This window comes from Macadamia integrifolia, unplaced genomic scaffold (assembly GCF_013358625.1).
Source record: "Macadamia integrifolia cultivar HAES 741 unplaced genomic scaffold, SCU_Mint_v3 scaffold938, whole genome shotgun sequence".
NCBI classification, from domain to species: domain Eukaryota; kingdom Viridiplantae; phylum Streptophyta; class Magnoliopsida; order Proteales; family Proteaceae; genus Macadamia; species Macadamia integrifolia.
The window spans coordinates 275,790-291,224 of NW_024870587.1; the positions used below are offsets into that span (position 1 = coordinate 275,790).

Here is a 15,435-nt window from a genome sequence, read left to right on the forward strand (position 1 = left end):
ACCAATTGGGCTTGGTCGGGCCTGCCGGGTAATGGGATGGATGGGATTTATCAGACCAATGGCACCCATTCCAGCAACCTTCTATAGGTGTAGGCCCCGCTCTGCAGGTGGATTTTTTTCGACTAATGGGTGTTGTTTGTGAAAACAAAAGTTGGAACTTGCACAGGCCGGGTACTCTCCATAGAGCCCAGGGATCCTAGGGACACATGCCCAGATCCTCCCAGCCCTAGGATCACTTTTTGATCCCTAGGCTGTATGAGAGGAGCCTGATCCGGGAAGAATCACCTTCTCTATTTAGATCAATGATCTAGGGCTTGCCCAGGTGGATGGCACTTCTTTCTTAAGAAAGTAATTCAAGGCCTTGGCTAGTGGATAAATCCTTGACGGTATCTAAATCATAGAACTGTAGCTCTCTTGGTTCCTACTCTGGCTCTTCTGGTTCCTTGTATGGCTCCTATTGGCCCCTTGCACCAAAAAATGAAGAGAGAAGGCAGTGGAGATACTCTTATATTTTCCTTTCCCCCCTAAACTTCTCGAGGGCTGGAACCGGTTTTGCTGCTTTCTCATTCGTCTTTCCAACCCTAATCTGCTGGCCACATTGATCTTTTGATCGAGTCTACTGAACTGCATTTCAGTGCTTGCAAGTCCTATCCTATGTCCTGTAGATAAAAATTTTTGTGGCTCGGTGGCTTCCAAAAATGTAGTGTCAAACTCTTAAGAAATGAGAAATCAGAACAATAAGATAGCCTTTTCGGTCAGTGGGAAGGAAGATAAAAATAGTTCAAAAAGTTCCCTCCAGGCTGGGTTGGAGCTAGCATGTTTCTACTTCCTGTTGGAAAGTGGAGTTCCAGGGGAGACTGAAGAATGCTAAAAGCAACCAAAGTATTCTTTTTAAGAGAAGGGGAAAGAACTACACAGATGCATCTTTTAGAAGAAAAAATAAAGCCAACAGGCATTGAAACTGGATCCATTAAAGATACAAATCATGACGCCAAGGGGGTAACAGTTCTCATAATCTTCAACCTAGTTATTCTCCCCACAATAGTTCATTAACAGTATCAACAGCCAGTAAGTATCACCTGCTTTTCTGTTTCCTACGGCTTAATGCCAACAGGGAAAATTACGACAATTGAAACACATTGGAAGCCTGTGCAGTTTTCATGGATGAGAGACAGAAAGAGTCAATCAACACAGATTTGAGGATGAAGCTTAATATTAATAACATGCATGAAATGATTTCAAAACAGTGACAAGGGGGGTCTCCATAACCAACTGCTTCTGCAAATTGAAAGTTTAAGAAGAGAATTAGTAGTAAGATTTAAGGAAGGCAATGGAAAATTTATTATTTATATTGCCTGTGAAATGTCATACGATGGCTTGGTTTTAGAGAAGGATCAAAGACCTTGTCATAGAGAATAAACGCCAACCAAAAATGGGTTCCTCTATGAAGAACCATGTAGAACTGTTAGGGAAGGGGAACTCACTTGGCATTTTAAACAGGTTGAAATTTGGAATATATCTTAAGAAGGATTATAGTGGGAGGGGTCTTGCCATCGCATTAGAACCACCTATAACTAAACTGTCTAGAATGTATTTGTGGCACGTAGGAATCAGGCCTCATATTCCCCTGTATTAGATAGATGAAGTGGAAGACAAAAACATCAGAGCATGGATAAGCATTTGAGATGTCACTCAAAGTCTCACCACCATCATTGTATAGGAGCTTCAAAACTTCTCCGGTAACATCTGACTGCTCCAAGAATTATGAGTGAGAACTGTAAGAAACACATACTTCTGAATAGAACTGCAACTACATGAGACAACCAACTGGGTGGACTCACCTTCACTGGAAGTTCACTGCAAAACTGATCCAAAAAACCAATTGTCTGCCCTTCTTTGATTACATCACCCAGTTGAATCCAATTGTGACAATTAGGATGAGTTCAAATTTCCAAGCATAGTTGTCAAGTCCGCAAGGCGATCCAAGGCAGTTGAGGGGTTCCATGAACAATCCTTTGCGGGATTGGATTAGTTTGATAGTGGAAATGCCATAAAGCACAAACCAACATCTGTGATACGAAAACCAAAATCAGAATGAGGAAGAAAAAGATATGCCTAAGCGCTTAGACGACAAGGGGCTCACCTAGGCAATGCCTAGGCGACTAAGGCGCCCAAGTGTTATCTTTTATTTTCCCTCTTTTCTAACATCAATTAGTATGCTACACATGCCCTATACAATAACAAATCAACATTAAGCCACCCTCAGGCCTCAAGTAATAGAAAATCAACATTAAGCCACCTCAAGTCATAAAAAATCAACATTAAGCCACATCAAGTCATACAAAATCAACATTTAGAGAAATGTTTCTTGTTCTATGATAAATTTGACTAGTCAAATGATTTTGATATTTTTGTCTTAGGTAGAGCACAAATTCAACTTTCCAATAAATCCAAGATTGCATAAATCCGAGTTGTGTTGACAAAGTTATGTTCCACTCAAACTTATTTTAAGATGAGCGAATGCTGTTAAAAATTTCCTGAATGAAAATAGAGTTACGGGCGTCATTACTTTACCACACTTTTGGTATTTAGCAAATTTTTACCATGAAAAGATTTATGGAATTTTCAGATTTAGGACAAACCCTAGCAATTGAAGGTTGAAAATTGCCCACCAACCAAAATCCAGCTTTTGTTCTTGAACTTGGGTGTTGACAAAGTTATGTTTCAGTTTTTATCTAACTTTAAGCCAGACTAGCCAGACTAGCCAGACCAGCTATACCAAGTGCTGACTAGCCAGGGCAGAGTCTTACACTTAGGCGACAATGGCCTTGACCCCTACACAACCGCCTAGACGACAGGTGACACGCCTTGACAACTATGTTTCCGGGATTACCAGTGGTGGTTGCTGCTGTTGCTTCTGGTGACCTTGGCAGTGGTCGCTGCTGCTGCTGCTGCTGCTGCTGCTGCTGCTTCTTCCGGTGGCGGTGACAGTGGCCGTTGCTTCCAGAAAAAAAATGTCTCAGGACATCTCAAAGTGTTTCAAGTCTCAGTCAATACGACCTAAGACACTTTTTAATATTATCATTATTTTATTGGATGAATAAAGATATTACTAAAGACAGGGAAAAGAAAATATATATATATATATATATATATAATGGGGAAGAGGGGGGAGAGGCTAAAAGCAAGCCAAACAAAGGGGAACAAGCCCTACAAGAGAGGGAGGGGGGAGAACAACAATTCAATGGATCAAGCCATTGCTAAGGAGTAGGGGAGGCCCCAAGACCCTTTTTTTTTTTTTGGTAGTTATAATGTCGCGTATTGGGTAGTATTGTTTCGACAGCCAGGAACCCGATATGTATCGGTGGTATACATATCAACCTGATACAGCAGACACATATAGAGATCATAGTTTTAAATCTCAGAAATTTCGCACATTTTGGTGGCTTCGACCCAACCCGAGACGAAACTAGGTATGACTGAAATTTGGGAAATTTCGGACCAAATTTCTAACACTAGCCCTGAAAAAAAAAAAAAAAAAAAAAAGTTTTGACCAGGTTTCAGAAATTGACCTACATTTTGATTTCGACCAAGGTTGAAACCTGGTTGAAACTGTGATGCAGTAGGGCATTGGTTTAGTTAGAGTTGCTTCGAATTTGATTTAGTTATTTATTTCCTTCCTTTCAAAGTTAGAACAGTCACATTAGCTTGGGAGTCGGGCTTTAATTGAGTAGGATTTTATTTCTATTTTAGTTTATCCTCCAATTTAATTAGTTTCCATTAATTGTTTTTTCCCCTTTATAATTACCATGTAACTCGATGGAGATTTCAGTTTTGAGTTTGAGAATTGAATGGAATTGAATAAAGGTTTTGGGTGAAACCATGGATGCTGTGCGTGGTTCTTTCCCTTTCCATCTCTGATCTCCCTTCTCTATTTTGTTCTTCCTTTGTTCTTCTTCCTTTTGTTATCATTTTGGTTATTTCTTCCCCACCCCTGTTTCTGGCGATTGTTGCAGTTCTCTCAAGTGCTTCAATCTACTTTTGTGTAATCTGTTTTGGGCTGAGATAGTGGTCGAAGCCAACCCTACTAAGGGAGATGCCTAGCCTTGGAGATCATCCCCAGCCACATCTTCTGCCACGCGAAATCAACTCGAAACCAAATGATGTAGATAAGTCACTTAATAGGCTTATTTTATTACAAATAAGCCTTGAGTTGGGTTATGTATGTGTTGGGCCATTGATCCCATGGGTTTTCTTTGTAATGAGCCACTTTAATGGGCCTAAAATATGGGTATAAAGTAAGAAAACGGGATTTAATTCATTAGTTTAGTTAGAGTCCTATTTTGAGTCTATTTCCTTTGTTATTTCAGTTTGAGTCAATTTAGGTTTCCCTATTAGTGAATGACTAGTTAGTTACCTACTCCATGTTGGAGTTCTAATCTAGTCCTATTTGGAGTCCAACTCCTATTATGTAAGGTCTAATCCTACTTAGAGTCTAACTCCTAGTTAGATTATGACTGCTAGTCTGCCCTCTTTATATAAATGAGCTAATGTACTCTAATTAGACATATTGGAAGAATGATGAATTGAGTTAATGTTTGAGAGCCTTAGGGTTGTGCGTGATTCCCTTTCCCCTCTTTTTGCGATATCTTTCCTCTTGCAAAATCCTTCTTATTCTCTATCCTAGGTCTGAAATCAAGAAAACGCATAACTCTCAAACCAACTGTCAGAAGCTCTTCATACTTGGGGGTTTTTGTACCCTTGCTGGGCATTACAATCGATCAAATTTGCGGCTCAATTGGAGCCCTATAGACCTGGCCGCACCTCTCTCTCTCTAGCTCTATAGCAGGTCTATCGGGTTGGGTTTTGGGCTGGTTTTGCTCTTATATTGGTATTGTATCATTGGGGGTCTATTTGAGGGTCTTATTTCTTTGTTTCCTAATCCTATTTGTCTTGTTTGGGGTTATAAACTGTTGGGGTTAGTGTCTTGTACTCTACTCCTACATTACCACATCTGGTTCTGCAACTTGTGCCAAGTTTGATCAGAAACCCAAGATTTAGAACCATGATTGAGACTAAGCACTTTGGTTGGAAAAGTGAGCTCCTCTTCCAACAATTCGATCTGTTAAGCTTTCACCTCTTTTCAAATCCTAGCACCTTGTTTTACATTCCTAGCTGGAAACTCTAATCATCCAGCTCTAGAATTCTTTCTTTAACAAAAAAACAACCAGCTGCCCAAAAAATTCAAGAGAAAAGCTACAAAACCTCAAGGAAAAACCAGTTTATCTAAACTTATCTCAAACCTCTTAAAAACCTTACTTTGAGTCACAATCCTAAACTATGAAATACACCTGATGCAGATTCATCACCAAACTAGACTTGTTCGCCTAGGAAGGGAGGAACAAGCACACTTAGAGAGTGCAGTACAACGAAGAATTGTATGAATAAGTCTAGGGTTGGATTGTATACATGTTGGGCCTTTGGTCCATCTCAATGCAACATGCCACTTTTATGGGCGTAAAGTATGGGTAATAAGGTTGCACACGGAATTAGCGATTTAGTTTCTTATACTTAGTTTTTGTTTTGATTTAATTTCTACTTAGTTTTTGTTTTGATTTAATTTCAAAGTGAACCATGGTCCATGTTGGCCAATGTCGGTTCAATTTAAGTGAATCTTTTCTCCTAGTTAATTGTTTATAGTTAGTACTTAGCTAGTTTAGGGAGTTGATGATGCGGATCCGAGGGAATCGGATTGCTTATGGGCCCACAAAGGAACAAATATTTCAATCTAGGCAAACCAGTGGTAATATTGTAATTTCTGGTACAATTTAAGAATCTTTAGAGTGAAATAATTGACTAAGGGGCTTAACAGGAATTAAACCCAAAGAGAAAAATCGGATTTGAAAATAAGAATAGTAGTGGGGCTAAACTGAAACAAGAATCCAGACTACGGGTTATTTTGAGAATATATAAAAAAAATAAGGTTAAAAGTGTAAATAGGGGAAAATATCTCCTTCAACCTTAGGTAGTTGTAGAGAACAACACGATAGAAACGAAACCTCTTGTTGCTTCGATCAACAGAGCTCTCTCAACTGTAATCCAATCAAACCGAAACTTTAGGAGAGATATCAGAAGTCAGATTGCTCTTGATTACAACCAATATCAGTTCAAAAGGAGATGCAACAACCTCGGGGAGGATCCTACGACCTGAACCTGGCGGAGGACTCAAATCTGAGTTCTGATTTTCAGATGTTCTGTCCACTGACTGGAAAAACTTGGAATGGAAGCTAGGGTTTAAATCGCCCTAAGGGGAAGCACTTATGCCCCAAATTTCAGGCTGATAGATGTAGAATCGAAGGAGTTCGAACTCCTTCACTGGCTGCTAGTACCGCCTGGACTGAACCAGAAAAAGAACAAGCAAACCAAAAAAAGAAGGAAAGGGAAAAAACCATAAAAGAGAGACGGATAGGGGATATTAGAAACGGGGAAGAAGGAGATGAAATAAGAAATAGTTCAGAAAAGAGAGAGGGCAACCACCCAAGGTAGCCATCGTTTCCAACCAAAACATAATTTTTTTCAACTCATTTAATTCTGAGTTCTTCTCCATTACATGGCTATTTGAAGAAAATAATGACATAACATTGGAAGCTAATTAAAAATGGAAACTAATCCTAAATAGCAACTGAAATAAAATCCAAGCTAAATAAAATACCACAAACTAATTTCTAAAACTAAAAATGGAAAGTAAATAAGAAAATCCCAAATCAAAGAGATCCCTTCTGTGGCCCAACTGCATCAGCTCTCCCGATCTTAAAAGAACTCGACTCCGTCGAGTTAGGTCGTACTCCCAAGATACCCTTATAAGTTGCTCGCGGATGAGGTGGCACGTATCTCGAAGTAGAAGATGGGAACATAACACCAAGAGGAGGGAGAGTAGGCTGATGTGCCACTGGAGCAAGAGTCAGTCGACGACGTGGCATGTCTGATAATGCATGTGGCCTCATTAAGTACATACAACCTCATTGCTTCACCTTGATGGTGTTCCGTGCACCATCATAGAGAATGCCTACATGTCACTGCCAAGGTCGCCCTAGAAGAATGTTGTAATGCGCTAATGGTGTGACCAAACAGGTGACATGGTACTGTAATGGCCCCAACTGTAAGTGTACTCAAACAATTGCTGTGGCCTCTTCTCGAGCTGTGGGTCCAAAACCTCGTATGTGAATCTTCTTGAAAAACTGCTTCTATGGAAGGTTTTGTTCTCGAACAAATTCAGCAAATATGAAGTTTGCTTATGCCCTGGCATCAACAACTGTATAAACATCAGTAGGATAAGAACCGTGCAGAAGAGTACCCTTCTGTCTGAAGAGAGGAGCCTTGTCAACTGGTCTGTTTGAAAAGGATGAAAGACTAGTTGAATGAGCTTTTACATCCTCATCACCATAGTCGAACATATCATCTTCCTCGAGGGGATAAGGATATAAAGCAGATTCCTCATCACTTTTCTCAATTGCTGCATTCATAGAATGAGTCCTGTTGGGACACTTGTTGGCATAGTGACCCTTCTCGCCACAACTATGGCATCTAATGTTCTTCAAGCCATCACTGTCCTTGTTGAACTCTGACCTTTTTTCTTCAACTCTTTATAAACTGAAGAAGTCTTGAGCATACCCTTCCAATAAATGGACTTCTCTTCAGCTATCTTGGCATGAGCCGCTGCCACATCAACGGACCTGAAATTAGTGTTGGCCAACTCGAGTCGTATCTCAATACTTAGCCCACTGATATATCGCATCACCCGTTGTTGGTCTGTTTCCTGAAGTCAACACCTTGAAGACAGTTTGTGGAACTCAAGGGTGTAGGAATCCACATCCTTATTACCTTGTTGCAAGTTAAGCAGTTTATTGAACATTACCTTCCCATAATTAAGAGGAACAAATTTTTCAGTCAGAATCTGCTTCATGACTTCCCAATTGGTAATGAATCCAAGTCTTCTGACAAACCTTGCATGCAATACATCATCCCACCATGAACATGCATATCCAATAAACTTGGTGAGGATGAGTTCACACTTTTTCTCATTTGGAAGAGACTTATATGCAAAAATCCTCTCAACTTTGGTAAGCCAGTCAAGAAATTCCTCAGGTCCCTTTTCACCACTGAACTCTAGAACCTCAACTTTGATGCCATAATTTTTGTCAGAAAATTGCCGAGTAACATCTTGGGGTATAACAGGATCACGTTGCATTCGGTGAGGTGTATCTTCAATCCGTAGGGCATTAAACTGAGGTGCTGTAGATGGTCTTTCATCAACTCGCGTTTCAGACTTTTGCATAAAGGCAAGAATCTTAGCGAGGGCACCTTGAGTGTCGTCCATGAACTTGTCATATTTGGCCTCATTCTTCTCAACCCTAGCATTAGTTTTCTGTTGGTTCTCAAGTACCTCACAATACAACTTGTGCAACTCAGAATTGGTGATGTGACCTATCATGGTTAGAGAAGTGTAAAAAATTTGCTCTGATACCACTTGATGCAGATTTGAGGGAATCGGATCGCTTATGAGCCCATAAAGGAACAAATATTTCAATCTAGGCAAACTAGTGGCAATATTGTAATTTTTGGTACAATTTAGGAACCTTTTAGAGTGAAATAATTGACTAAGGGGCTTAATAGGAATTAAACCCAAAGAGAAAAGTCAGATATGAAAATAAGAATAGTAGTGGGGCTAAACTGAAACAAGAATCCAGACTAAGGGTTATGTTGAGAATATATAAAAAAAATAAGGTTAAAAGTGTTAATAGGGGAAAATATCTTCTTCAACCTTAGATAGCTGTAGAGAACAACACGATAGAAACGAAACCTCTTGTTGCTTCGATCGACAGAGCTCTCTCAACTGTAATCCAATCAAACCGAAACTTTAGGAGAGAGATTGGAAGTCAGATTGCTCTTGATTACAACCAATATCAGTTCAAAAGGAGATGCAACAGCCTCGGGGAGGATCCTGTGACTTGAACCTGGTGGAGGACTCAAATCTGAGTTCTGGTTTTCAGATGTTCTGTCCATTGACTCGCAAAAACTTGGAATGGAAGCTAGGGTTTAAATCGCCCCAAGGGGAAGCACTTATGCCCCAAATTGCAGGCTGATAGATGCAGAATCGAAGGAGTTTGAACTCCTTCACTGGCTGCCAGTACCGCCTGGACTGAACCAGAAAAAGAACAAGCAAACCAGAAAAAGAAGAAGGAAAGGGAAAAAACCATCAAAGAGAGACAGATAGGGGATATTAGAAAAGGGGAAGAAGGAGATGAAATAAGAAACAGTTCAGAAAAGAGAGAGAGGGAAACCACCCATGTTATCCATCGTTTCCAACCAAAACATAATTTTTTTTCAATTCATTCAATTCTGAGTTCTTCTCCATTACATGGCTATTTAAAGAACATAATGACATAACATTGGAAGCTAATTAAAAATGGAAACTAATCCTAACTAGCAACTAAAATAAAATCCAAGCTAAATAAAATACCACAAACTAATTTCTAAACCTAAAAAAGGAAAGTAAATAAGAAAATCCCAAATCGAAGAGGTCCCTTCCGTCGCCCAACTGCATTAGTCGGCTATGGAGTTTCCTATAGCAAGTCAAACACTGTTTTGTTGGATAAGTTGGAGTCAGTTGGGGATTTTCCAACACCAACTCAAACTCAGCCTTTTGTTTTAATAAAAGCAACTGTGGAGGGTCTTTGGATTCGGCTCGTCTCCAATTCTTGATCTACCAATTCCTCACCAATTCTTTACCTCCTTATGACACCTGTCCTATTTTAATCCCACGGTTGCAAATAAAAGTTCCTTTTACAAATCCTTATTTTTCCAAACCACTCTTAAGCACACAAGGTTTTTGAAAAAACCACCCTTCTACTAAAAGAGGGTTTTTGGAAATCCATCTTCATCCAAAAGGTTTTCGCTGAAGAAATCCTAAAAAACAGAGTAGAGGAAGAGGAACGAAGAAGAAGGAATGAAGAGGGACGGAGGTTGAAGATACAAGCAGCAGTTTTTTCGAAAATCCTGTTTCAATGGTTTGAGATCTGAAACAAAAGAAGGAAGAAGACAAGAAGACAAGAAGACAAGAAGAGGAGCAGAGAAGAAGTGCATTTGTCTATCTTCAGAGAATTTTTCTTTTCTTTGATGAAATCCTTTTCGATGGAAGCAGATTTCTTGCATAATTTGTTTCTGGCTAATCTAACCTTCCCAACCATTATAGAAAGTTGACTTTGCTAGAAATGGTTGGTCTTCTCTAGGTCGTTGGACATGAAAGCATAAGTCTTCCGTGAGGTTAGGGTCCTTGTTTCTATTGACGGTGGCTCATCATCATCGGGTTTCTCAAAACTTTCTTGCTATGGCCAGGCATTAGGACGCTTTTGCTGTTGCAGTTGTTAATGGTTCAGTGGCTTCCTTCTAAAACATGAAAACAACCCCCAAACCTGATACTTTGCGACATGACAGTCCCAGTTCCAGGAAGGATTTCACACTGAAATAGCTTGCTGGGAATAGCCACTGAAGTTGAAATCATGGAACCCAAACTGCAAATAAGATAAAAGAAGACTTCAAAAAACCCAGACCAGTAATATACTATACTTCCTTCCTTCTTGCCTTGACTCGTCCTCCTCCTCAGAACATTCAAAAACAGATAGCAGTCTCAAAGAAGATTTTTTTTTTCCCCAAAACCTTGCATGCTTCACATCAAAGAGTAGTTTGGTGGTTTAGGGAAATAAGGATTTGAAAAAAGAACCTTTTATTTGCAGCCCTAGGATTAAAATAGGACAGGTGTCACAAGGATATAAAGAATTGGTGAATCAAGAATTGGAGATGAGCCTAATCCAGGGTCTTTAGACTCACTATACGATTTAGAAAATTCAAGTTTGCTGCTGCAACTCTCTTCTTCTTCTTCTCCAAAAAGCATCTTGTGTTAGATCAAGGCCTTGTGTTTGATTAAGGAAAAGGTACTGGTGTCTAATCCAGTTGACAACTTGCAGGAGAAGCCCGGGTGGATCATCTTCAAGCTTTACTTTCATGTGCTGCAATTGTGCTACTAGATTGCTGATCTCTATTCTCATCATAGCCATTAACAAGTAAGTTGAACCTGGAATTTCTGCAACTAGAACCCTAATTCTACAAGTTCACATGCTACCCTTTTTTTGAGATTAATTAAACCAACCATTGGATCATCTTAAGATTTTTAATATATGATCATGAACTCTAATCCAAGATTCGATTTGAATCTCATCAAGTTCTGACCATTGGATCTTAAGATATCTCTACTTTTCCCATTATACCCCTACCTGCATATTACCTAATAGTTTCAGCCTAACAAAGCCCCTGTTTTCATGAGTTCTGAGATTTATTTCTGTTCTAACTACAGCAATCAAAGGGTGATTCTCTATTTTGTTAGGTCTCTGTTTCCACATCTGAATGTACTGTTAAACATCAGAATAACTGTGTTAACTGTTCAACTATTGGTCTGATTTTGTTTTCTGAATAATTAACCTTTTACCCCTTTCCTAGAGTTGTTAGAATTCCCCCATAATCAGAAAATTTCTTTGGTTTAAAAGATCTTGTTTGGCTACTGTTTCGAGTTTCGAATCCAGTACTACATTAACACCCCATCTTTCTACCTAATACCTACAAACCTCACTCTTATCCCCTAATACCGCATACCAATTTGGTGCTTATATAGATTCCATGAGAGCATATTTGTTTTAGTCATTTGGGTTTTAGTGCTCAAAATCAGATATAGAGAACCTTCAAAAACCTCAAATTTAAAGTAAACTACCTTGAGAAGAAAAATGCATGGTTTTTATATGTTTCTAGTCTTCTCATTGTAAATATGTTTATTCCTTTCTTTTCAAGTAAGCCATGATATAGCCAAAGCTAATAGCTGCCAAAGGGCTTCAACTCCTTTATTTATAAAAGGCCAACAAATAAAATAATCTTTGACATGAAGGAGATAGGTCCTAAAAACCCTGACTGAACCCAAATCATTCCTGGAATTACCAATCTGGGTCTGTTTGGGTCAGCTGATCCACACAAACGATAGGCTAATCTACTGGGTGAAAAACTGATTTTCACAGTGGACTTCCAATTTACTAAGCATTACAGAACAGGTCAGAACTGGACAGTTCATGATACCATGTGGTGGATGATTCTAATCTACACCAAATAACCCAAGATAATAGACAAATGAATGACATCACTTCAAATTCCAAAAATTGTACCAATTTAAGAGTTCACATTTTGTTTGCCTTTACGAAAGGGTTAGCCATGGGAGTTTCTAAATTTGTAATGGGAGTCATGTCAGAAGTTTTAGTTTATCTCTGAGATAATTAGAGTCCTAGAGTTGCTTCCTAGTTGCTAGAAGAAGGAAATAAAGGAAGTATATATTAATACTCCCCTGGAACAACTGTAGATTTGTAACTCAGATTTTGGAGAAGGGAAAATTAGCTGGTGCTTGAAGGATATCTCTTTCCTTGATTTTGCTCAAGTTTTTATATTGATATATCATTCTTTGCTGCTACGAAAATTCTTGGTTATTGTTCTTTCAATTCCTGGTCAGGCACACTCATGGTACTCTTGATTTTTCTTGATAAGATTTCTTTTAGTTCTTATCATTCATTGTTTTTGGTTCCTATTCAACCAACCCTATCCACATTCCACACCAAATACCATTAAAAAGAGTGACTATATGCCAATCAAGCAAAATTTATCATAAATTTGATAAGGTAGGAATTGGTTTCTCTGTATACTACCAACAAAGGTAGGTTACAACCATCCAACATCAAATTAACTAAAATCCCAAAGCTTGTCAAAGAGTAACCTTGATTGTTCTTTCAAAATCTACTAATAACTTTTGCAAACTGGAGAAAGATGGTCACATACCCAGCTTTCTAATGGAAAGAAGAATTACCCTACATTGGGGGGTGGGGGGTGGGGGGGGGGGTGAAGGGACTTTGCTAACAACCATTTAAGTTTACATCTAAAAAGGATAAACAGTGAGTAGGATAGTTAAGTATTATGGTTGAAGTTGATTCAAACAAAAAAATATGTCATCTAATTAACCATAGTCTTACAGAACATGTAACCTAAAAAAAATGAAATAAGCAGAACAACCTCCCTTCATGGAATTTTTTATTAAAACAAAAAATATGAAGAAGAAAATCACCTATCTGATTGTGCTTAATGACCAATACATGAATACAAGTTTAGTAACAAATAAAAACACCAAGTTTGTTTTTGTTTAGGATGCAATCTAAGTTAGAGCGCATAGTGGACCTTTTCTATGTTTAGCCATTCAATCATCTAATGGAACAGTTTATTTTACTTAGAGCTTGATAAACCAAAGACAGACGATCAGTTGACATAGCAGGAATTTAATAGATGAGTAACCTAATTTTCTTTTTTTTTAATTTTACTTCACTTCTAATTCCTTTTACTTAGGTTTCTCGTTTCAAAGAAAAAAGGAAGTACACTCAAATCCTCAAACCATTATCGAGGAAAAAAATCCAAAAATAATAACCAAGCGACCTCAAGAACTTCTGCTTGACTCTTCATGCAATCTAACAGAATACGAGATATGGAAGCACCAACTAATCAATGCATTAAACAAATAGGGAATTCCGGCATCTTTTCTCGAATTTACAGATTCGGCACAGTTCAACAGAGTACAAAAGACGAAGAGATGTGAATCCAATAGATCTCACCGCTTCGATCTAATTTTTTCGGTGAAACAAAAATGAAAATTGTACAAATAAACACTGAAATTTCCCAAAAAAAGAAATACGAAAAAGTTCTGCTTTTCGATCTTTCGATCTTTTCTCATGATCCGTATAACAGAAAAACGTTTGAGATATGAAAACTTACCGTAACTGGGAGCGGAGAACTGCGGCAGACTTCTTGGGAAAGAGATTGTTATGGAAAAACTCAACCCCCATAAATTGGTTTACAAGGTGAAGGTGAGGGGCTTAAGACTATCAATCCACATCAATTTTCATAGGAAATAGACTTCCATGGTGATTCAAATCAGGCAGCCTTTTCTATGTGGGGTTCTTACTTTGCTAATCCCCATAGGTTAATATGGGATTGTAAGATGCCATCATACTTTTGAACTCGACATCCATGATGGTCCACGACGGTCCACTCCGGATCAGGTAGCATTTTCTGAGTAGCTTTCACTCTGTTCCAAGGTTTATGTCTAATCGTAGGTAGCCCTTTCCTATCACTCTGGCACCATGTCGCCCCTTCTGTGAATGGGTTGGGTTGATGATCGACTGCTCTGATATCACTGTTACGGTTCTAGAAGAACTTAACCCCATAATCCAACTTATAAGGTGAAGGGACCCAAGACTAGGGGTGCAAGTTTGGCCCTAACTTCCCGAACCCGCCTTGGCCCGCCCTAATCCCAAACAGGTAACGACCCAAAAATTTTGGCCCTAAGGGCCAACCCAACCCTAAAATTTCTGACCCTGAGTCAGGGTCAAGGTGGGTAAGGGTTGATATCTTTGGCTCGCCCAACCCACCTTGAACTCTGCCCTAATTTTTTTATCCTGACTTTTGGCCCTGGTTTTGGCTTGACCTGAACTAGGTTTTTGCCCTTGATGTTGACTGGTTGTAACCTTGATGTTATCTCTGATATTAACCTAATTTTAGATATTGTTTGACATTAGGTCATTGATACCTCAAAACCCTTAATATATTTCTCACTGATCTCTCTTGTTTTTTTTACTATAAAAAAAAAATTCTCCCTTTTTTTTTTTAAGTAAGATTATATTCGGCCCTTGATGGTAAATTAGGGTCAGGGTCAATTGAGGTCATCCCGGCCCTTGATGGAAAACCAGGGTTATGGTCAGGGCTAGGGTCAATCAGGGTCACCCCAACCATACCCTGAAAAATCAGGACCAATTAGGGCGGGTAAGGGTTGGGCATGGGTTAAAGTTTTGCGGCCTTGAGTTAGGGTCAAGTTTTGCGGCCTTGATATCATTCGTGGAGCTTGTTTCTATTTAAAAAAAAAAAAAAATTTGATAATACACAAAAACTAAAAAGAGATCAAGGGTCATTTATGTGTTTGGGCCAAAATTGATTTTCAGTTATTTTTATGTTGAATTTTAATAAGCACGTGTTTAAAGTCCTAATATAGAGGGGTAAAGTAGTCATTTGTTTTGTAATTACAAATCCAAGCCCCTTGCCCCATCTTCTTCCGTCCAAATAGAGAAAGAGAGTTATAAGGAAGATGGATGAAAGGAACTTCTCTTCACCAATTTTTTCAAAAATTCATTTTGCACATAGGGATACCAAACTATTTCTCACAAAAAACTAATTTTTTCAAGTAGTTATCAAACCAATTTTACGTTTTGATGAAAAATGGATTTCACTAATGTTTATGTTAAATAGGTA

At 38.7% G+C, this 15,435-nt stretch overlaps 1 long non-coding RNA gene across 2 annotated transcripts; it reads right to left on the reverse strand.

Annotated features, from left to right (window-relative positions):
- Nucleotides 1-925: 925 nt before the first annotated feature.
- On the reverse strand, nucleotides 926-14,321 carry LOC122070491. Of its 2 annotated transcripts, XR_006137799.1 has the most exons (3): nucleotides 13,906-14,320; nucleotides 1,842-2,069; nucleotides 926-1,750 (listed from the first exon to the last, which is right to left on the reverse strand). It is a non-coding gene; the product is annotated as an uncharacterized LOC122070491 (long non-coding RNA). The 2 variants fall into 2 exon arrangements; XR_006137798.1 differs by having other exon boundaries at nucleotides 926-2,069; nucleotides 13,906-14,321.
- Between the last annotated feature and the right edge of the window lie 1,114 nt (nucleotides 14,322-15,435).